The 25,207-nt window shown below is 39.8% G+C and overlaps 1 protein-coding gene and 1 non-coding gene across 7 annotated transcripts in view; both read left to right on the forward strand.

The window, feature by feature from the left end:
* Window positions 1–25,207, forward strand: part of TENM3 (teneurin transmembrane protein 3) — a 2,742,616-nt gene that overhangs the window by 1,417,498 nt on the left and 1,299,911 nt on the right. The window lies entirely within an intron of this gene.
* Window positions 8,127–8,202, forward strand: TRNAH-GUG (transfer RNA histidin (anticodon GUG)). The gene has a single exon. It is a non-coding gene; the product is annotated as a tRNA-His (tRNA).

Raw genomic sequence — 25,207 nt, forward strand, 5'->3', positions numbered from 1 at the left:
GGTGTTATGCCTTACAAGCAGTATTTTGAGGCTGGCTGGTGGGACGATGCCGGGGCAAGGGAGGAATTCTTGAGCTTTTTTATTGTTTGCTGCGATGTTCACGATGTGACCGGTTTTGCTAATTGTGCAGAAGGCTTCATCTGTGCGTCCACTTATGGGGGAAAAAAAAATGCTGATACATCCATCCGAGGATGAAGGGTGACATTGCGAATTATTTTAAACCGCTAAGTGTCCCACGGGAGAAAGCTGAAAGCGCCAAGGACGGCCCAATCCCTTATCTTGCCCCACTTCCCCATGTTGCATGCAGTTCGGTCTATTTTCGTGTCATCTGTCCCATTGATGCCGGGAAGGTTAAATTTGTCTGGCACTGTCATTGCTGCCGCTAATCAACTCTTTTCAGTGACTCCAAAAGCACTTCGGACATAGAGAGTGGTGGTTGGGATTATTTCACTTCTTTTGGCCAGGGTTACAAAAGAAGTCAGAAAGGGGGAAATGAGAACAAAAATTGAACAGCATGTATAGGGACTCTAACCTCACCCTGCCCCTTGCCCTTCTTTGAGTAGCAATTTCCTGCCATGGAAGAATGTTACATTTGTTTCAAAGGTAATAAAAGCAATAATAATAATTGTTAATTAAACTGTCCACCCAAAAACTGGGGAGAGAAGAAATTTTGCATGGAACACAGAACTTTCACATACTCTTGAGTGAGGGGGTAAACTGAAAGGTGATTTTTGTGATCTAAAGAAATCCTAGCTCTTGACAACCTTCTGTTTTATAGAGGTCAAGATCAGGCAATAAAGTCATGCAGTGAGTGGAATACACTCGAATTAACTGAGACAGTTACTGAGGAGGGGTCTGACTTGTTCTGTGGGATGGAAAATTTGAAATGAGTGCTTTCTTGAATGGAGTTTGAAGTTTATGAAATTTAGCCTTTAGAGCTAAAGCTTCATTCCTGTTTAAAAAAAAAAAAAAATGTTTTGTAATTCTTAGATCTCTCGACAATGCTTTGGACCTCCCTCCCACTCTGTTCCCTTCTTGTCTCTAAATGTTTCCCTCATTTAGAGAAAGCTTGCTTTACAGCCTGTGCGTTTCATTTTAGGGCAGTATCACTGCCATTTACAGATTTCACCCACAGGACTGACCTTCTTGCAGGTGGCTGTCACCCAGCAGGAGAGTCTTACGAAGGTCACAATACAAAATCAGAAGGTCTGAAACAGAACTTGGCAGCTGCCCTGCTCTCAGTCCGTATGGAAATGATGTCAGTTTCTGTCAAAACAGTGCAGAGCCGGAGGGGGTGGTGGGGGGTGGGGGGAAGGAATTTACCGAGGTGCTAAGGGTGAGCGATCTCTAGACAAAGTTGACACAAATTAGGAAAGAGTGGGTGCAATCAAGTAGTTCATTCAGCAGCACATGTGACTTCTCAGGCCCAGTCCTTCTCCTGAAATCAGGAGTATTGGGAAGGCTGGGGACTTTGGTAAGTCTATAATTTATTTCGTTGGAGTAGATGATCATCAGAGTGAGGTGGGAAAATAAAACCAAATGCCAGAGAACAGATGCCAGCATACCCCTCAATTAAGTGCTCGCTTTCCTCCTTCCAAGCTTTATCTATGTCAACAGACAAGTTCACTCTTTGGAGCTCAACATCCTCTCCTCCATATGCAAGTCCAGTGTTGGTGTAAGTGTCTTATGTGGGAGTGTATACAATGCTTACTACAAGAAGTGGAAATAGTGACACGGAGGCATCACTGTTTATTGGTGGTTAACTTTCACAGCTGAAAATATCTTAAATTACATTTTCTCTCCTTTTAAACATTGATATGATATTTAAGGCCACTTTATGCCAAAGTCAAGGCTTAAAACCCTTTAAACATGTAGGAAAAATAATCTGAGGTACAAACAGGAGGAGAAAAAGCCTTTGAGAGAGTCCCATACTGCCCCCAGAGCTTTGTACAACTTTCTGCTTCATCCACCCACCAATTCTCCAGAGAACGGAAAGTATTTTGTGATGGTAACTTCAAAATATATAAACTTTTACTAAACAAGTAAAGTCTACTACTACTACTACTAAGTCACTTCAGTCGTGTCCGACTCTGTGTGACCCCATAGACGGCAGCCCACCAGGCTCCTCCATCCCTGGGATTCTCCAGGCGAGAACACTGGAGTGGGTTGCCATTTCTTTCTCTAATGCATGAAAGTGAAAAGTGCAAGTGAAGTCCCTCAGTCGTGTCCAACTCTTCGTGACCCCATGGACTGCAGCCCACCAGGCTCCTCCGTCCATGGGATTTTCCAGGCAAGAGTACTGGAGTGGGTTGCCATTGCCTTAGATAGATAAATTACAATTACTTGAAAAATGTTATTTTTTAAATACTCATTGAGAATTCAAATGACTAATCAATAAACTAACATTTAAAGAAGCAAGTACATAAATAAGTAAATGTATGTATAAATAGCTTCAGAATGCAAAAAATAAAAAAATCTGAATGAATAACTCAGAGTAAGATACATATAATAGTCTGGAAGTGAGGGGAGAGAATTTCTGTTTTTAAAGAGCTCCATAACCCCTTAAAAAGTATCTCAGATGAGAGGGTGAAGAGCAGATGTGAGGGAATGCATTCACAGTAGCTCCCAGTCTGTACAGTGACCACAGCCCTTCCAGGGCCAGGGAGGGTGCTAAGACCTCAGAGACCAGCATGCCTGACCCTCATATGGGCCACATCTTCATATCTTTATCGTCTAGGATGTGGGGATTCCAAAACACCTCCCATCATGGCTATTATTGTGATGCTTTAAAACCATTAACCACTTGTAATGGTTAAGTGTAAGTTTCTTGATTACACTGATCAAGATAGTTGTTGCTGTTATAACTGAAGTTGAGTTGGTGCCATAGGACTGCCCCATCCCAGGAGACTGTCTCCTCAAGGTGTTATTTTCGCTTTCATTCTGGGATGAGGGGTAATGAGTGAGTACAAGCCATTTGCGGGGAGTCAAATGCTGTGGGCAAGGGGGAGTCAAGGGGTTCTGAAGTGGAGGACTTTGGGCAGCCTATTGGTCAGAACATGAGGGGGTGGCGTCCAGCCACGGAGAGGAGTGACAAGCAAGACTAGGATGTGGTGGAGACAAAATTGGCCTAAACTCCGTTATTGCCTAGACCTGGCTGGGCAGTGACCTGCTGCCTCTGGGAGTCTGCTCTGGGTACCAGGGGCCCGCCTCGTTCACGGCCGTTAAGTGGACTCTCCACTGGTGTCAGGACAGAGCACTCGCCGTGCAGCCCAGCCCTATAAAGTCCTGATGATGTACGGCTCACAGTCATCCTCTGAAGCCAATGTCTCAGCCACGAAAACTCCTTTTGGTACATGGTGGCCCCTGCTGGGTTCTGTTGGGGAGGAAGACATTTTCATCCTTCCTTCTAGTGCTTCTGTCCAGACAAAGAATTAAACTGACAGGAGACAATCAGATTAACAGGAGAAAAATCAAAAGGAAGTTTGTGTGTGTGTAGGTGAGACCTAGGAAAACTGAGTAAATCACCAAAATGGCATAAACTCTCACCTTAAAAACCACCCTCAGCTAAAGATAAAGGACGTTGAGGGTAGAGGTTTAGGACTTTGAAAGCGAGGAAGACAGTGGACACAGAGAAGGAAAAGCAAATGTTTGGTAAACATGTGTTTGCTGGGCCGGGCAGAAACAGTGAGACCCAGAGAAAAATTTTAACAGACTTTGAGGGGTTCCTACATGTTCACACACCCTGTTCCTACAGGTATTGAGTGATCCATAGTGATGACTTCCTTTCTGAACAGGAAGTTCTTTAGGCATTCTTTAGGCAGTCGGCGTGTGTGTGTGTGCGTGTTAAGTCACTTCAGTTGTGTCCAACTCTCTGCGACCCCAAGGACTGTAGCCTGCCAGGCTCCTCTGTCCGTGGGATATTACAGGCAAGAATACTGGAGTGGGTTGCCATGCCATCTCCATAGGCAGCTGGGGGAAAATTGAAGATTCTTCCAAGTCTTTGGGGCCTTGACTGTTTTCAGCTGGAAATAACCCACATGGCAGAGAGACCTTTGGGGGTGGCAACTTCTACTCCCCTACCTACACTTTGCTCCTTTAGGCCGTCAGCCCGAGTCACTCTCTCCCCACCGTTTCTACTATTCTGTATTGTTGTCCTCTGTTTGCCTAATGTTTCTCTTGGAGAAGAAACTCCCACGTTCCCCTAAGGCTAAGGACTGTATTATTACCTCTGTGTCCCCTAGAGGAAGTCTATGCAGTAGTTGAGAAGTGCCAGCAGCGGAAACCGATGCCTTTTGGTTTTCTTAAGAAGCAAATGGCACGCAAGAGGGGAGGAAGGCGTGGAATTGATGTATCTTTATAACATAAAGTGTGCATTCATGAATTTATTATGATGCAGACCTTTGTACTGTCTGGTGGTTCAGCCATAGTTTCCTCCCTTATATTTCAATACAAAAGTTTATTTCTTTATAGGAAAAGCTCATTGCTTACAAACATCTAAACTTGACTTTTTGGCTAAACCCTTTATCACACAGGCTCCTAGACTTCCACCTACATTTGAAACCAGGACGTATTTCTGCTGCAGAGTCTATGAGCCTGCTTATCTATTGCACTTAAAAGTGTTTTCATAGGAAACAACCAAACATAAATAATAAATAGTGAAGTACATTTTATTCCTCCATCACAGTGTTAATTTGCCCTCTGGTTCCTATATAATGTATCAGGTGCCTGAGTCCAGACTCATTTAGATTAGAAATAGCCCAAAATGTGGGTGATACACATATTTATCATGTTGATTTATTAAGGAGCAGCTGTAGAATGATGCTAATTAAGTGACTATGCTTTCTTTTTGAGACTATAATTGTTTTTGGAACAGGCAGAAATGGAAGGAAACAAGTAGCAGGGGTATTTGATTACATTAAATCTCTATTGTAAAGGTAAAAAATTGTCCACTTACATTTTTTCCTGAAATTTACATATTTCAGGAGGACATTACCACGGTTTACAAAAAGTTGCATAGTGTCAAGATTCCTCTAAAACCTATCTGCAGCATTTTTACCCCCGGTTTGAATCACTTAGTCAGTTGTTGCTGGGTGTCTTCAGCCTGCTGAGCTGAGCTTGGTTTACAGGGTTCCTATGGCCAATTTCTCAATCATACATCATTTTTTTTTAATTGAGTGGGATAACATTACATGCAAGGCAAAGCATATAGTATAGGCTTTAAAATATTATTATTCTTCAGACGTTCTGTAGAAGCTACATATTCTACCTTAACTGTTGAGAAGCAGAGTAACTATAAGTAAATTTTAGACAAAACAAACAAAAATTAGCCACAGCCCCCAGAGTTTAAAGTCAGTTTCTTTACTAACACAACCTAGAAAATCCAAATAAAAGCAAATGTTATTCCTTTGGATTGGTCATGTTAAAAAATGTATCAGTGAAATAAAAGAAATAGTTTCAAGAAGTTTTCAGTAGGTAAATCTTGTAAACCTAGTAAGAATAGGAGAGATTTTCATGGGAAACTCCTGGCCTAATACAAGAAAAATAGTCAATAACCCGAAATCTCAGTTTCCATACTACCTACAAAATGAAATACAAAAAAAAAAAAAATAGCTTACATACAAAGTAAAACTTCTGTAAGTAAGGAATAGACAAGTTTTAATAGAACATTCTCCCTGCACATTATTCATATCATCACATTGCATACTTTCTTGTTCCTGTAATTGTTTCCACTTAAATTTCATTTTCTTTAAATGCAAGTCCAACAACCTTCAAACTGGCCATATGAGTGGGTATTTCAGAGCATAGCATTAAACAAACTTTCTTCCCTCCTTATTTTTAGATAATTCTGCAAAAAAAAAAAAAAAAAAAGACTTTTTCGTTTACTAGAAAATTATTTTCAGAATCAGCTAGGAGATTTATGGAAACATTTAAAAACAAGTGTAATCAAGAAAAACCACCAGTACACCAGCAGTAATCCTGTCAACCCTTAGTAAGTAATACGCCCTTCAGCTGCAACATGAAACAAGAAATCAGATTTTGGAAAACAGTAAACACTCTTACTGCTTTAAAAACTTGACCCAGATAAGGTTCTTGAAAATGAAGGTTTGACTCTCATTTTCAACTCAGACCATTTCTTAAGCAGTGGTGTATGTTCCTAGGAGGATATAGGATTCGTAATTCCATTTTTGAAATTGTAGTAGCAGAGTTTTTTTAGAGCTCTGGTTCACTGACTTACTCTGTGCCTACCTTATTATCATCATATTAAAAGTTCCAGATTTGGAGGAAAGGTCGTATATTCAAAGCTTTCACTTCTTTCTTCAGCTTAGTTGAATCTGTACTTTTGCTGTGAATTCTCTTACAGAAAAAAAATGAAACACACTTAGTTGCAAACAGTTATGCTGTTCTCCTGAATTTAAAAAAAAAAAAAAAAGACAAATTTTCCATCTATGGAATAGGTTTGCATTAGATCACTCACTTTGCAGAAATTTGTGATTAGACCATGGCTTTGAAGTTGCACAAAGTGTAACATGTTAGACGGCAGTGAGTCATCTTGGGTGGCATGTGTACTTGTGCTGGGGGCAAGGTGGGGCGTCCGGCCAGATCTGTCTCCTCTGGATTGTCAGGCATGACTGCCATTGATGGCTCAGTCCTGTCACTGTAACGAAATCTAATAAAGCAATAAGACAGTCTATTTAGAAAGGCTAAAACACACTTCAGAGTGTGAATTAAAGGGACTGAATATACATTCTCATGTTTACTAATGCAAAGCCCATTGCCTGGTAGACACTATTGAGATAAGGATTGGATATTGAATAAAAGTTCCAGGCAACCTAATTTCCTACATATTATGACACTACTTGGAACAGACTTGGGAGACAGATCTTGGTTATTCCCATTTCATAGATCAGGTAGAGTTGCACTAGTGGTAAAGAACCCTCCTACCAACGCAGGAGACATAAGAGAAGCAGGTTCAATCCTGGGGTTGGGAAGATCCCCTGGAGGAGGAGATGGCAACCCACTCCAGTATTCTTGCCTGGAGAATCCCATGGACGGAGAATGGTCACAAAGAGTGCACAAGACTTAGCACACATGCACAACTGAAGCCAAGAGGTGAAGTGAACTCCCCAAGGACACAGACCGTTAATAAGTGGTGGAGCCGAGGCTGAAATCCAAGTCAGCTTTGCAGTAAAACCAGCACTTGTTTCATGGTCTGACCCTTTCATAAGCATGGCTGTATACAAGCAACTACATATAATATGTGGTAGGGCTGAGACATAATGTCCCAGTGCATGAGAATTCTTAATTTTTATGTAATATTACAGTTGATTTACAATGTTTTTTTAGTTTCAGGTGTACAGCAAAATGATTCAGTTATACATACAGACATATCCATTCTTTTTCAGACTCTTTTCCCTTATAGATTATTACAGAATACTGAGCAGAGTTCCCTATGCTATACAGCAGGTACTTGCTGATTATCTATTTTATTTATAGAAATGTGCATATGTTAGTTCCAAACTCCTGATTTATATCCCCCCCCCAACCTTTCCCCTTTGGCAACCATACATTTGTTTTTGAAGTCTGTAGACCAGTTTCCCTTTTGTAAATAAGTTCATTTCTTTCAATTTTGTTTTTAGATTCCACATATAACTGATATCCCAGAGTATCTGTCTTTCTCTAACTTACTTATAATGTCTAGGTCCATCCATGCAGCTGCATATGACATTATTTCATTCTTCCTTTTATGGCTGAGTAATATTCTACTGTATGTATGTACCACACCTTCTTTATCCATTCCTCTCTTGATGGACATTTAGGTTACTTCTATGTCTTAGATGTTTATGTAGTGCTGCAGTAAACACCGGGGTGGATGTATCTTTTCTAATTATGGTTTTCTCTGAATGTATGTTCAGGAGTGGGATTGCTGGATTCTATGGTTATCTGACAGTGATGAGGGAGTTGCTTCTCTTCTCTCTGGCCGATATTTTTATATTTGCCTGGCCAACATTACACTATGGTTTTGTCTTTGTCCTTGCCATGGCAACTGGTTTGGGCTGGAATTGTCCCTTCCTGCATTACAGTTTATATCGATAACTGCACACCACTGTCTTTCTTATTTGTTCAATGCCCGGCCTGGTGGCTCAGAGGGTAAAGCATCTGCCTGTGATGCAGGAGACCCAGGTTCAATCCCTGGGTCGGGCAGATCCCCTGGAGAAGGAAATGGCAACCCACTCCAGTATTCTTGCCTGGAGAATCCCATGGACAAAGGAGCCTGGTGGGCTACAATCCACAGGGTTGCAAAGAGTCGGACACTACTCAGCGACTACACTTTCTTTCACTTTCTTTTCTTTTCACACTTAAAGCAGGAAGTTTCTAGCAGGTGTACTTCTAGGGGTCTTCTCCAATAAGCTTTGGAAATATTTGCCACTAAGAAGCCAGGAATGACCCATCTGCTCTCTGTTTCTTTTTCCTTGTTTTCTGTTTTCTGCCTCTCATGTTCTGTCCCTACAGAAATGGTAAAAAGGGACTATTTTCCTTAGATTTATTGAGACATGTAATTAACATATACAATGTGTTAGTTTCAGGTGTACATCATGATTTGATATGTTTATATTGAAAAATGATGACCACATAAGGTTAGTTAACACCCAACACCTAATGACAGTTTTATTTTCTTATGATGAGAACTTGTAAGATCTTCTATACAGTATTATGAACTTTAGTCACCCAGCTGTATATCACAGTCCCTTAACCTTCGTTTAATACCTGAAAGTTTGTGCCTTTTGACTGCCTTCATCCATTTTGTCTGCCTTCTTATCTCCTAACTCTGGCAACCACTGATCTGTATTCATGAGCTTGGTTTTTTAGATTCCACATATAAGTGAGAATATAATGAATTTGGTATTTGTCTTTTTCCGTTTGGTTTGTATCATTTAGAGTAATGCACCCAAGTTTCATTGATGTCTTTGCAAATGGAAGAATTTCCTTTTTATGGCTGAATAATATTCCAGTATGGAGACATTTATATAATATTTTCTTTAATCCATTGAAGGACATTTAGGTCATTTCCATGTCTTGGCTGTCATAAACAATGCTGCAACAAACAAGGGGATGCAGATCTTACTTTGAGATGATGATTTCATTTCTTTCAGATAAATACCCAGAAATAGAAATGCTGGATCATACGATAGTTATATTTTTAATATTTTGAGAAACCTCTATTTTGTTTTCTGTAGTGGTTCCACCAGTTTACATTTCCACTAATAATACATGAGGATTCCCTTTTCTCCATACCCTCACCAGCACATGTTATCTCTTGTCTTTTTGGTGATAGCCATTCTGACAGGCGTGAGATAATATCTCCTGGTGGTTTTTTATTTGCATTTCCCTAATGATAAGTGATATGGAGCATCTCTTCATATGCTTGTTGACAATCTTTCTTTTCTGGAAAAAAAAGTCTGTTCAGTTTCTCTTCCCCAAAGGGGGACTTTAAAATGTACTCACAGATTGTGGTTGAGGTTGAAAATAGATGTCTCCGATTACAGTTTAAATACACATGGTACTCCTTCTGGAGCACTGTCCAATACCCCTTTCTCTGTAGTGAATCAGTGGATTTAGACATCTCCATGTCCTTATCATGGTCTGTTAGCATAAATGGTAATGAGAAATTATTCTGAACCTTGTAAAGAAAGAGTTAAGTTTAAGGCAATCATTACACAGTTACAAAGAGCCTTTCCAGCTCTTTCTCTACACTGTTGAAGGCTCCATCTCTCCTCAGTCAATGCTCACAGACCTTAAGGAGATCTGAAACTCTGAAAGTAGATCAATTCTACAGCATTCTGAGGACAATTTATCAGGTCCTAGGCCAAACAAGGCAGGCTGGGCACCAGGCAACAGGAGCCTCAGAGTCTCTGCTTATAGCTTAGAGAAATCTTACTTGCTCCTTGGTGCCAAGTATAACCAACCATCCTTAAACTGGATATGCCATACCCCCTGCTGTCTCTGAGTGTGTGCAGCCTCTTCAGGCTTCTTCAGGGCTTCTCAGATTACACTTGTGGTAAAGAATTCACCTGCGATGCAGGAGATGCAGGTTAGATCCCTGGGTGAGGAAGATCCCCTGGAGAAGGAAATGACAACCCACTCCAGTATTCTTGCTTGGGAAGTCCCATGGACAGAAGAGACGGAGGGGCTGCAGTCTATGGGGTCTCAAAAGAGTCAGACATGACTAAGCATGCGTGCACACATGCACACACACACACACGCACACGCACACGCACACACACACGCACACACGCACACACACGCACACACACACACACACAGGTTTCTTCAAACTCATAAAGCTCTCTTAAAAGCATATGCTTGGGGCCTCCACATGTGCTTTTAAGGATTAGGGTGAAGCAAGTAAGCATTCATTTCAGGCACAAAATTTAAGAGGCACCCCACCAAGTCATCAAACTATATATTAAAACAGTGGGTTTTTTTTTTTAATCAAAATTAATGCCCAAAATGCCTAGTAAATAGAACTCAAAGATTTTAAGCACAAAATCAGTATTACCGATTTTTTCCTAAGGAGGACTTTAGCACAGCGCTGCTCCAGATCAATGCAGGCCTGGTATCCGATCTCACCTGGGAACAAGGACATTGGCTGGATAGGTAGTTGATCAGTCCCATAAAAATTAATATGATTTATGAGGCTCTAACTACGGACCACTTTATGTGGATTATTTAAAGTAGATCATTTCCTTATCTTCAAAACAGAGGTAACATAAGCCCCAGAGATAACATAAGACAGAGACGCACTTAATAAGTGACAGAGTAGGGATTCCAATCCCACAACTGAGTCCTGCGCTCAACCACCTGTTTTGTATTGAGTCCCCATGCAGTCATTTTAAGCATCCTTAAAATCCGGGGCATATCCTCTGCTTTGTATACGCCAATGTATTCAGCAGCCACAGAGCTATAATTGTATTCTTAACAAGTGTAACTGGATGGAAACTATGAAATTGGAGAGAACTAGAAAATAAAATTGTCATAGGGTCAGTACAAGATAGAGGGGAAGATTGTTCTCAAACCAGATGATGAGGCATTTCAACTCGTGACCCACTTTCAAGTTGAAGAATTTGGATTCTCTTAATTAGTTTTCAGCACCTGGAATTGTAGATACACTATGTATTTTTGAGTCATTAATCTTTTCTAACATCCAAGAAAACTCTATCATGGAAGGAGATGCCCCCAGAGTATGGAGAATAGGTACCCATCTATGCACATCTATGGTAGGCACACAGAGATTGTGTCAGGCATGAAAGGAGAGCATAAATGTTAGCATCGGCCCTGCAGAGCAAGGCTGCCTCTCTGCAAAATGCTTTTGTTACCTATTATCACAGAAATGCCACTGGAACCAGGATATTAACCAAAAAGGCTTTCTTTGTGCACACACATGTCTATGGTAGGGTTTCGTTCCCTAGTATCTTCCCATTGTCTTACAATCAGCTTGTTCATTTGTTTTCCGGTAACCAGAATGCTTTTTTCCACTTCACAACTATTTCATAATAACGCTGATGTTTGAACCATAGGGAGAACTCTGAATGGTTTACATACACTATCCCGGGTACATTTTCTACCTCATGGAGCTTTGCAAGTGATATAGAATAATTCCCTGTTTTTATAAAACACACCCTTTCGTTTTGATTTCTTTTTGTCCAGCTTGAGTATTATTTTGGTGTAGATTTCATACGTTACCTAAGGAACAGGCGTTGACGATTTTGCTGGTTTTAATTAAGCCCTTTACAGCAGGCTCAGGTGCTCTCATTCAAAGCTATCCATCACATCCAAGTGAATCAGGAGGCGAGCTTAACATGTGTTGAGTAGTGATCTTGTATTTGTGTTCATCTGTTCATCAAGGAGAAAAAAAAAGTCAATTTAAAGCAACAAGGGAGTGGTGATCTTTGTCTTTAAGGCAACAGTTGTATAATTGACCTCTTTTAGCATTTAATTTCTCAAGCCTCTAGGAAGCTTAATTTTGAACATCAAAGAGGTACCTGTGGAAAAAAATACTGTTCCAGGCTAGTGAGTAAACAAATTACAGTTAATAGGGTCGTTAGCTTTCATGGTAAAAATTTAGACTGGGTATTCCTTACTAACAGATATGGAAACTGTCAGGATGTTCAGGGTCTTTTGAAGCCTCTAAAAAATAAAATTAGACTTGAGAATTTGACAAAACATTCTATATTCTTTGCTGATGGCATTTCCTAGGTTTAGACAGGGCTCGGGTTTTATAATGCTGATGTGTTTATGAAAATCCCTTCCTAGCCACAAATAATCCACGCTGATAAATGTATTCCTATACATCCATGAATTATAGCGCTCTGTGGTTCTTGCCACACAGTAGCATGTCTCTCTCCCATCCAGGGTGCCAGCTGTGTAACAAAGTGCTGGGCTTCTAATTGCTCACAGCACAGTGTCCACAGCAATCTGCTTAAACACATGGAGTAATTCATGAAGATACAATGTGGGGGGTGGTAGGGAGAATTAATAAAAGAGTTTGTTTTGCATTAAACCTCAAGATGGGGTGAGCAAAAAAGATATTTAACATGAGGAAAAGCAAATATTTGCTAGCACTGACAAAGGAGATTTGCGGCAACAATTTAGACTTAAAGTCTGCAGCTGGTCAAGCACATCGGTGGTAAACCACCTTCTGACTGTGAGAGCTTATTGTACCAGCAGGATGCAGGAAGAGAGAACAACAATGAAAGCAAAGGCTTAAAGTCAAAGGAAAACTGAGGGAGGCAGAGACCGTGCAGTGCTCGAGTTTTTAAAATGTGTGCTTGCTTGCAGGGGCCGGGGGATGGGGGTGGGCGCTGCACCTTGTAACTTAATTATGAATGCATTTTTAAATGCATACTTACTCTTTCTTCTCTGAAAATGAAGCATATTAAGGTGCCATTGTAGCTTTGCTTATAATTGGTACCCATCAGTTTTACAGAAGCATTAGTCTCCTTCAATCCCTTTGTTCATCTTGCTGCCTCTAGTAGAAGCAAAATGTCTTATTTCCATCTTACTGCTTGCTCCAAAACAAAGGACGCAAATATACGTAAAAATAAAACTTCGATAATTACTACTTAAACTTTTTACAGAGATGTAATTATTGTGCTAGTTTAGATCAGCAGTTCTGTTTCGTGACTTTATGCCTACAGGTGATTGTGGCACATCATTTTTCTTCAGTGCTTGACTGTTTTTGTACTTATGGAGATTAAGAGCATCAAGTAATATTAACATATATTAATATATTAATAGCTTTCCTGAATAATTTGAATAGTTTTGTTTTGTTTCTGCAAAGAGGAGGAAATATTAGCCATTGAACTCCCTGGATCCATACCTCTTTGTCATCACGGTATGAAAACTAGAAATACCACAAGGAGCAGAGGCTGCTGGAGCACAAACCTTGGTGAGAGGAGTTTAGCAAAACTTCCAGGATTCAAACCCAGACAGCACCCACCTGACTCATTTGGTACATGGAGGCATCAGAATTGCTCAGGTCAAAATTTATGTCTTAGTTCCTAGTACATGTGGTAATAAATACTCACCTGGAACTCGGGCCCATGAGGCTGCCTGATTTCTCAAGTTCTTTGTAAGTCTGGGTCAGCAAATGAAGCTTTAAGCTTTTCTACAATATGCTGGCAAAACCCCCAACCTCCATTCTCTTTGAGCTCTGCCATCCTTAGGGAGATAAACTCTGGGGAACCATAAGTGCCTTAAATTTGCCACTTGTAAACAGCCTTATCATTGAATGTGGTACTGACACACCACTTCTGCACAATACGGCAAGGACCGGCGTCCGGAGATGCTGTGCTGTGTTGGCAAAAGGGAGAAAGTGCTGATGTGCATCCTGCTGCTGGATTTATGGCCTGAAGTTTGGAATATTTCTGCCCACCCGATCTTGCTGTCACTTTTTTTCACTTTTGCCACTGTCAAAGGGTACTTGCTTATGTGATATCTCAAGAGTTGTGAGAAAGAGTATTTTGTAATAGCAGCAAATAACTACATGTAAACACAAAAAAGCCATACTTCTCTAAGAAAACCAAAAGCTGTAGTTGCCTAAGTAGCTGTGTCCAAGAAAGCAGCAAAGGCTTTCAGCGAAGAGTGGCAGAGATTTAAAAAGAAAGATGGAAAAGTATTTTTCTAACAGATGGAGCTTTCTCTTTCAATATTCACCCAATGAAACTTACTTTATGGATAATATCACCCCTCCCCTACCCGCCCATGCAGGTGGAGACTTCCATCGGTCCACGTTGAACGCTAACCAATTTCACGACCCCAGAAGTTTCAAGCATCTGTGTGCTTTACCTGAATTAATGGTGGGGCTTAAATTAAAAGTAAATCATCAATCATCATTAATTATCCGTTCCACTGATGACTGCCCTTTCTTACACTTTAATCTTCATTAATGTAGAGGAAACGGAAAAATCCCAGAGGGCGTGCCCCATGTGTTTCTGCGCTGCGAGTCTATCTCTCCAGCACACTCAGCTGCTTCGGAAAAAGAGCGCTGCGAAATGGGAAGCCGATACCACCAGGGCTTTTTCTCTGAATGCTTCAGATGAAATCAAAGGGCTCCACCCGAGCAGCCCAGGGCCCAAAGCAACGTTCAGCACGTTATGTCTGAGACCCTGGTGCTCTGTCACCGGAACATCTCGGGCTGCACTTGAACTTGTCCCGTAAAACGCGTGCCTCTTGGACGGAGCTGCACGAAAGCGTCTCCATGCCAGACGTGCCTCTCTCATGCTTTGTTATGAGCTGTTCTGAGCAAAAATAACTCTTAAGAATACCATGAGCTTCTTGCTGGTCTCGTTAAATATATAAGCTGTGTAAGTGCTGTCTGGTGTATAAAAATCGCTTGCAGTTAGGTTACCTGAAATAGTTTTCCTCGCACAGGGAAAGGGAAAACGTGAAGCTCTCTTGATGAGCCCTGCAATGAATGGTGGGTTTGGTGCGGAAGCTTCCCGCGTTGCTTTGTGTGATATTCCCTCTACTGCAGGATGCAGGTGCTTGGCATGTGTGATCCTAACTCAATAGCAAATGATTTTACTGTATACAGCAACATCCTTAAACATTGGAGACACTTGGACTCAGCCTGTCCTGGTGGCGAAACGAATCTCCAGCTAAATGGGAAGTGGTGCTGTCCGTTTCTCAACATTTGATGGCTTCGCTTGCTGTTTTCCTCCGCTTATTCCCCCACCAGCTATTATCAAGCAAGTATGAAAGGGTCCATCCGACCCCATGTGTGCTGAAAGTAACGTTAAGTAATGAATGTGAGGAGAATATAGTGCTTGGCTTGGTGTTATTTCCAAGGGGAAAGAATACATCATTATACTTAACATAGCAGTGTGCCCCGGTGGATAAGCTCTTACCTCACTGAGAGGGTCTTGCAAAAATCTAATAGTATTCCTTAAAGCCTGAAGACGTTCTGTGCTTCTGCACATATCCCAAGAAGGAGATTACTTTTATTATCCATTCTTGAGCTTTTTAAATGTTCTGACGTGATTAGAGTAATCTGAGGAAAATTATTCTGTTGCACCCTGATTAGTGGAGCTAATCTTCCAGAAACAGCCTCCAACCTTTTCGCACAACATCTTTCTTTTAAAAAATGGTAATTATTAGGAGAACAATTTCAGTTTATCTTTCATTAGTAACAGAAAGGAGGAGACCCAATCTCCTCAGAACACTGAGCCTATGTATAAGAAAACCCATACCTTTGAAGACATGGATAAACAAGTTTGGTGTCTGTTCTTCTGTCCAGTCTGTGGTCATCTCAGACTACGGTGGAGGAGGTGGTTTTCAGAACTGTTTCTAGAAGCAAGAGGGAGAGAGAGGGAAAGGACCAGAAATCAGAAGTGTCTCTGATGCAGTCATCAGTGCTCTCCTAGCGATAAACAATCCGGCATCCCTGGGAGATGGGATTGTACATTATCTGCATATTCTTCTTCGGTTAATTCTGCAACTTGATTCACATGCTCCCAAATGTCCTGGCCCTGCCATGTCTATGATAAATTGGCATCCAGCATGTGTCTGTAAAGCAAGCTCTAACTGAGAGGAGAGTATGGTGCTCTTCTCCCAAGGATCGGGTGTCTTCACAGACATCCCTTGAGCGCCACAAAGTGGTTTCAACCTTCAAAAGTATCAGATGCTTTGGTGTACTTAGAGCAAAGCCACACGAAGTCACATCCTACAGGATTCAAACGGAGACAGACAAGAGCCCAGTCATCTCTGAAGAGCTTTCATTTGACAAAAGGGGAAAGGAAACAGGTCTTTGTTGGTGGCCCTCTTTTTTTCTTTAAGAAACAAAAGAAGGTTCGATTTTTCTCTTTCTTTTTTCCTCTCCATTCTACACTCCCAGAATTCCACATGGTTTGGCCGCGGCGGAAGACAAAGGCTGCTAGGTCCCTTGTCACCCACGACATAGACCTCTTAAAACCATGCACAATTTTCTTTGTAAAGATTCACCTGGGACAGTGTGAGGGGACAGTACAGGAAGGCATTTCCACAGTGTTATTGGTTTTAAGGGTATGGAATTTTTTCATTCCTAACTTTACAAATAGGGATCTCAGTGGGTCAGTGAGTCACCAGTTTATCACAGGACAAGTAGAAAATATGTCAAATCGGTGACTCATTTCCTATTGTGTTTACTAGGAAACACTTCCATACCAAGCACACCTGTTTAACAAATACATAAGTTATTGGAAAGATTTAAAAGGAGCAAAAATAAACTCACAATTCCTTTCCTCTTCTTTGGGATGACACCACAGGTTTGCAGGCGGCTGTAGTCTATGCCTTGCTTTAACTAGGAGTGAAAAGAGGCTATTTGATTAATCAGTTCATAGCAGGTTTTATGCATTAAATTTACTTTTACAAAATCCAAAAGTTATTCTTATCCATATCTCTCAGTTTGACTGATTAATTATCTATGGTTCCCCAGCACATACCATGATCACAGTAATGCTCTTTGGAGATATAATCATCAAAGAGCATCCTTTGGTTAGTGTGGTACATGAGAAGGGCATAAATAATGAAACAGAACAGGGGCCATTAATTCGTTCTGTTTTGTTTTCAGTGCTTGGAGGTTGGTTTACCAGGTAGGGGGTATGGAGCAGTTGGGGAGTGGATGGGAGGAGGCGGGTGATGGAACTGTGTATCAGGATTTTGCACTGTTGCCTTCAGCCAGCCCTGCTCTTTGGACCAGGAGCCCTGAAGCTCTGGCAAGCCTGGAGGGCTTAGAAGTTCTCATTTTGACTTGCCAAGCTTTGGGTATTCCCGGAGCATAGAACTCTCATTTGGAGCTGAATACGTGTTTCTCCAACATCAGATGACTGGAAGAAACTGCTTGCCTGTGACTTAGATGGTTTACATTTTAACCCATTGTTTAAGGCCGATCTTTAGGCAATTTTCCTTTTAATTGAAAAGTTTGACATGTTGGATTGCTAATCAAGAATGCAGAAACACAGGGCACAGAGCAAAGCTTGCAAAACCTCTGTGCATGCCCCTGACTTTTGTCGAGGTTGGAGAGTTACTAGCTGAGTTTATGGGGCCTACTTCTATTGTGTCTCATTCTTGGGAAGCCCTCACTCACATTCTGTCACATTTCTATCAAGAAATTGACAGGTTGAGTCTTTGTAATATCCCTCTGCCTGTTTACCTGTGTTTCCATTTTTCCAAGACTTGAGTATTTCCATTGTAGAGATATTTTAGAACCAAATTACTATTGACCAGCTTGTTGAATAGGGGTCGCCTTGTCTCCAGCGCAGCAGTCAAAGGCTGGGGCCTGGCAGGTCATTTCTGCCACGTACTCGCAGGAGCAGCTGGGTTAGGGCCCTCAGGCAGAGCTGAACTGTCCTCTCCTTACATCTCCCAGTGGGTAATTAAGTGCTATACTGCTCCAGCCTGCTAAGGAAATGTCAGCCCTACTCCTGGGTTGATTATTATTTCTTTTTTCTCTAGTGGAAGAGAGAATAGCACAATAGGTCTTAACCAAACAATGTTAAGTCCAGGGCACTTGAGAGCAAGCCTGTTTCCCAGGACCTCTGAATTTAGCCTTCCCAAGCAGTCCTAAACCAAAATCCTCAAAGGGAGCATTACTATAACAAGCTCAAGGAAACCCAGGTCAGAGAGTGGAGTTACTGTCATATACCTTTGGCATTAGTCTTGAATTTACAGGACTGGTTCCTTTCCCTGGTTGCAGGAATCACTCTTTTTAACCTTTGGAGAAAATGATTTCTGTGGAATCTAATCCATTTGGCTTGATAATTTTAAAGCCACCTAAAAGCAAGGAGGAAAAGAAAGAAATCACTTAAACAAGAAACCGAATAGAAAATTGGTGAATCTGTCTTAAAGCCCCAGAGGGCTCCCCATGTGAGATCTGCCAGTCCTGCATTTTTTGACCCTGTCACAGGTTTTTATTCGACAGGTAAAGCAACATGCCTTTTTTTTTTCTTCAGGTGTAAATTCCACTTCACTGGATGTGCTCAACCTGTAGCCTGAAGAGGTTAGGAAGTTTTACAATGTGATTCAGAAGTAAAGCTCAGCCCAGGTTTTGTCTGATCGCCATGTATTTAAAGGGCTTTTTTTTACCCATCCGTTGCATGCCGTCTTAGTGGCCACACAGCTTCTTCTTTCTCTGGGCAAGGACTTCTAACCAACAGCATTTTGAGACTCTCTGTGTTGTTAAGGTGGTGGTGTGTAGTTGTTCTTTGTATTGTTACAGTAGGGGTGGTGTGCAGCTGTAAAGTCCCACTGACAAAGGATTAGTTGCAAGGAACTGAATGAGTATAGTGGAGGAAGTTCTTTGAGTGTAAGTCATTTTCCTCCTGTTTCCTTTGGATGTTCTTTCCCACCTTCTCTCCTGTGTGTTTCTGTCTCAGGTTCAAAGTCAGTTCGTTCATCTCTGTCTCTCCAGTAGTCGTAAAAGCGTACCACTCTGATGACTGTCTGGTTCCAAGTGCTGCTTCCGTCGTGGTCCCGGGACCCTCCCCCTCGGTCGTCCTGGCTCGGGGACAGAGCCCCGGGATTCCCTTTCCAAGAATACCTTTGCTGAAACATATCCCCTTGACCCCTTTCTACCACCAGCACTCTTGTGTTTGCAGAGAAAGCTTTTGTGTTTGGGAAGTGTTAAATGTGATTTTCCAAGTGAAAATTTTAGAAGTATCCGACCAACTCTGCTGATGGCTTACTGCGAATGGAGTCCCAAGTAAGCACTTTATCTGTCTCAACATGTAATGGGCTAAAACGTTGAAATACACTTTTAAAATTAAGAAAAAAAAAAAAAACTGCTGTAAAATAACAAATTGAGAAGTTGGAAAACATAAATATATATGTTTGTTTATACATATTAAGAATAAATAAAAACATTCAGAATTCTACCACCAGGGATATTACATTTTATATGGTATGTGACATGTGAAGTCACTCTGTTGTGTCCAACTCTTTGTGACCCCATGGATTGTAGCCCACCAGGCTCCTCTGTCCGTGGGATTCTCCAGGCAAGAACTGGAGTGGGTTGGTATATTTGCTTGCAATATTTTTAATGTGATATATGTACATACACTTGACATTTTCAACTATAAAGTAATTTGTAGATTACCTTGCTTTTTATTTAGCCTTATATTAAGCCTTATACTTCTGAGTTATGCTCTTTAAAAATATGATTTTAAAAGCTGAATAATATTCTATTGTGTAACTGTACTATAATGTATTGAAAAAATTATTTTTGTATAGAGAGTTAGGTTTAAAATGAAGAACCTAATACTTAATCTTTATACATATCTTTTTTAGGAAAAAATTAATTATAGGAATAAAATAAATATTAGGAGTATTAGGAAAAAATTAAAATAGAATTCTGTCAGATGAAAACAACCTGTGATTTCAAATATAATTTCACAATCTAGATATATAACATATGCTCTGTTATGTCAAACTTTCCTTTTTCGATATATATCTTGCCTAATACAGTAATTAAAAATAAAGTCATTTAATTTCTACAAAGTACAGCATTTTTTAACAACAGAATCTCATTTATATTTATTGAATTTAGAAGAAAATATGGGAAAATATAAAGCAAACTGCTAATAATTATTAGGGTAATTAGGTAGCTATGAACTTTCATTTTCTATTTTATTCAGTCTACATTATTTGAGTTTTATTGGGATAGGCTTTACCAATTAAAGAAGATATTTTTACTTTAAACAATAAAATTTGTAAGCCTACTTCCTTTTGAAATATTTACTTTTTTTAATTTTGGAAGTTATATATAAATACATACTTTGTGTTAAAATTTCAAAAAATATGGACAAAGTTTTTCTTCTTAACCAACCCAAGATAACCACTGCTATGAGTTGATAAGTTTACCTCCAGGCTTATTTCCATGCATTTATCCTCATTTACAAAGGATTTATTATAATAAATAACTTTCAGTCCAAGTATTGGTTTAAAATCATTCTTCTTAATCCTGAAAAAATAACAGTCTTGTCTTTACTAAAAATAAGTGCTACTTTGATAACTAGAAAAGGTAACCTTTAGCATAATGCTAGACTTTTGACAAACAAAATTTTAAATATTTACAGGAGGGAGTCATGACTTTTTTGTATAAATGTGTAAGTAGTATAAACATATGAGAACTATTTTACATCTATAATCATTCCATTTGATATGTTTAAGGAGTTTTACTCACATTACCCCATCTATGGGGAAGGCACAGTAGAGAGTATTGAACCCATTGTACAGGTGGGAAAAACAAGCTCATGGAGAGGAAACTACCATACCCAGCACCTGAGAGCTGGGGAGGCAGAGTGGGAATTAGAGCCCGCGTCTTCTGACTTTAAATCCATAGCTGCTTCTACTCACCTCTTCTAAAGGATCCAAAGACATGACTAGAAACTAATGAACAGCAGTTAGGAAAAGGATCTGCCTCTGTTTAGATCTAGACGTTTTTAGAAAAGAGGAGGGAATGGCAGAATTGCTTTTCTGAAAATGAACAGAAAACACAGGAGGAAGAACTCATTTCAAGTTTTGCTTGACTCTCTCCCCTAAGAAGGCTTAACTTCACACAGAAAAACAGAGAAAGTTGAAGTGGGAAGGTAAATACCAAAGTCTGAAGTCCTTTTGAGAAACAAGAGAACTTACAACTGACAGCCTTAGATAAATATAGTCACATTTGGTGGTGATGGGGTAATTGTGATTAATCACAGTATAATATAAATTATTTCTAATGACACTAGATAAACAGATGCTGTGATAATACCTCACCTGGAAATGAAGATACTGCTTACTGATCAGATAACATAAGGCCGCAAGCACTGCATTTACACTGAGGGGTTCCTTGGCACATTTACCCACCCCTGTGGCCAGAGGCAAACATTGATAAGCCCAATACTTGGGACCAGAGCTCAGCTGTCACAGTGCTGTGGACATAGTAGGAAAAATGTTTGCTGAATTAAGTTCAATTGGACTGAAACTTTCATGAGATTGTCCGTGCACAGAAGTTCTCTTCCTCCAAAATGCAATCTTTCTACACAGCCTTTAGACCAAAGTTACCACAAATCTGTCTTGAAACAAAAAAAACAAATAATAATTAGAAATATGATACACACAAAAAATCGTATTTATACCATAAAGATGTGCTCTTCTCTTAATACTGTGATCTTCATAAACTAGAAGAACGACTGTGTACAATTAGATTTTAATTTATGCTGCAAATGAAAAAGTACTTTTTTAAAAGTAGCATTTTAAGTGTCAGAGGAAAGGCATATTAAACTATTATTTCTTTCTCGATGATCATAAAAACATGCATTCTGAAATCAGGACAGCTAGATGCTTAAAAGTCCTACGTATAGGGTAATAAATAAGATAAATGAATAATTGAAATTTTGCATTATGAGGCACCCATAGATTAATTTTTGCAAGGGAACTTATTTCCAGTAATGATCTTAGGAAGTGATCCCTCATTAGTAGCTGTCAGTAAAGAAAGGTGGCCAGCCTTTACCACATACATAAAGTGGCAAAGCTGAATTCTCACTAATTTCTCCTAAGACTATTTTACAGATAATTCATCCACTGTAACAAACCAAGCTGATCCTAAGGTTGATCTTGCTGACAGAACATAAAAAGCCTTTTTTTTTCTCCCTCATTGCTACCAAGCATAGAAGTTGTTAATTCAAACAACTGATAATGAGTTTTAAGGAGACACTTAATGTGTAACATGCAAAATGATGCATCATTTTTGTCAAATTCTGTGAAAAATTTCATCCACAAAACAGACATTACCATTAAAGCAAAACTGATCATTAATGGACATTGATTTAACAACAAAGTTATCGCCTATTCACATGTTATATCCTTTGGAGGGATGACTGTGTGTGTGTCCCCATATGCGTGTGTTACACAGTTATAAAAATTCAACTAGTCTCAAAAGTTATTTCTCCTAAGGCCTGTAGTCACCATGCCAGTTCTGTGTTTCACAAATTAGTAGTTTTTAGAAGTAGCTTTTGCTACCTTTTTTTTTTTTTTTTATGGTAGGTCTATTGTTCAGGTCTTATGCTGATACCATCCGAATGACTTTTAGAGTGTATCATGTCTTTTTATCTGTAATGAATGACTATTAGCATCAATTTTTATTACATTCAAAATAACCATCAATTTCTCCTTCAATTACATGTTTAAATGTCATGTGGTTATGTGCTGTCTCATGAATTAGATAGCAATCAGAACCAGAGTGACTTTAAATTGAACTGACCCATACAAGATAAGTGGTCTGAATTATAGAGAAAAGAAAGAGGGCGGGGGAACAGATTTACAGGGATCATCTGAGAAGAGAAAGAAAGGATAGGTACAGGAGGGACTGCCAAAGACAAGTGCCAGAGGAAATTTCTGCCTTCCTCAATTTTGGGCTTAGCCTTGATGCTAATACGTATCAAGAGATCGACGCATACACATCCCCGAGTCCATCTCTGCTGACGCAGTTGGCTCTCTGGTCTTCCTGTCACACACACAATGTCTTTTAGAGGGAGCACATGAAAAGCCCTGTTACATTTTAAACCACGAGTTTACATACAGGATGTGAACTTTAGCCAGTTGTTTACTGAGCGCCCACCAGTTCCAGATATTGTCGTCAGCTCTGGGAATCCAGCAAACAAGACATCTGGGATTCTGACTTTATGGGGCTTTCAGTATAATGGGGAAGAAAGGCATTAAACAAATAATCGTGGATGTTAAGTGCTATAGAGGAGAAGCCAGGCTGCCGTGGAGAAGTGAAACAGACAGGTGAGCACGAAAGGGACTGGGGAGAAAGCTTCTGCAGGCACTGCCACTGAGGCAGAAACCTGAAGGATGGAGCAGAGTTCTCGGTAATGGCTCCACTGCTGTTTAGTTCTCAACTCCAAAAGGTGCCATTAACCTTAACCATGATACAAATACATGGATCGCCATCTGTAATTGCACCCTGACTGCCCACTACTGCCTCTGAGGATGAGTAGGATTTAGTTAACTGATTAGCAGAAGAGATGGGGAGAAAATTGTTACACAAAGAAGAGCATTACATCCCTAGGGTAAGAAGAAGCAGGGTGGCTACAAGAGAAAGTAGGAAACCCAAAGGCTGAGTTTAGCATACAATGTTATAGATTCATCTTTTTCTTCTAAAATAAATTGAAAGTCCATTTACATGAAGTGCATTGAAAATGTTACTTAGAATTAAGATCTAATTTCAGGAGGACAAAATTGGATGTGGGGGTTAAGGTTTAGACTTTTCTAGCAGTAATGCCGAGAACTGGTTGTTGACCAGGATTATTACCATAACAAAATTCTAGCCAAAACTAGAATGTACACTACTTGGGTATGGGAAGTAAGAAATAGCAATGAATCAAGAATGACGCTGAACACCTATGGTCTATTAATCTTTGACAAGAGAGGCCAGAATATATAAAACGAGGGAAACACAGTACCTTCGGCAAGTTATGTTGGGAAAGCTGGATGACCAAATGTACATCAAAAAAGTTAGAACACACCCTCATACCATACACAAAAATAAATTTGAAATGGCATAAAAGCTTAAGTATAAGACAAAAAACTCCTAGAAGAGAACATAGGCAAAATATTCTCTGGCATAAATTGTACCAATGTTTTCTGAAGTCAGTCTACCAGGCAATAAAAATAAAAGCAAAAATAAATGAGACTTAATCAAACTAATAAGCTTTTGTGCAGCAAAGGAAACCATACACAAAACAAAAAGACAGTCTGCAGAACAAGAGAATATATTTTTAAATGATGTGACCAACAAAGGTTTAATACCCAAAATATACAAATGGGGGCTTTCCTGGTGATCTAGCAGTTAAGACTTCGCCTTTCACCTCAGGGAGTGTGTCTGACCCCTGGTTGGGGAGCTGAGATCCTATGTGCCTTGTAACCAAAAACCCAAAACAGAAACTATACTGTAACACATTCAATAAAGAATTTAAAGAAAATGGTAAACATAAAATCTTTTAAATATATATGTATATATTAACAGCTCATAAATGCTAATGAAAAAAATAGGCAGAATACCTAAATAGATATTTCTCAAGAGACAACATACAGATGACCAATAGACGAATGAAAAGGTGTATTTCTCTAATAATTAGCTAGTTAATGGTGTTGGACAAGTAAAAGCTACAATGAGGTACCACTTCACACTAGTCAGAATGGCCGTCTTGTAAAAGTCTACAAACAAATACTGGAGAGCACATAGAGAAAAGGAAATCTTCCTATACTATTGGTGGGAATATAAATTGATGCAGTCACTATGAAAAATGTTATGGAAGTTCCTCAAAAAACTAAAAACAGAGTTGCCATATGATATAGCAATCCCGCTTCTGGGAGTATACTTGGAGAAAATTCTAATTTGAAAAGATGCAAGCATCCCTATGTTCAAAGCACATCATTTATAATAGCCAAAACATGGTAGCAGCCTAAGTGTCCTTCAATAGAAGAAAAGATAAAGAAGATGTATGTATAATATACATGTTCTATGGTGTATCTCATATATACATACTTAGATTATTAGCCATAAAAAAGAATGAAATGAAGTCATTTGCAAAATCATGGATAGACCTAGAGATTATCATACTAAGGAATGTGAGTCAGAAATACAAAGACCAATGTCATGATATCATTTATATGTGGAATATACAAT

This window comes from Bos indicus, chromosome 27 (genome assembly GCF_029378745.1).
Source record: "Bos indicus isolate NIAB-ARS_2022 breed Sahiwal x Tharparkar chromosome 27, NIAB-ARS_B.indTharparkar_mat_pri_1.0, whole genome shotgun sequence".
Classification (NCBI taxonomy): domain Eukaryota; kingdom Metazoa; phylum Chordata; class Mammalia; order Artiodactyla; family Bovidae; genus Bos; species Bos indicus.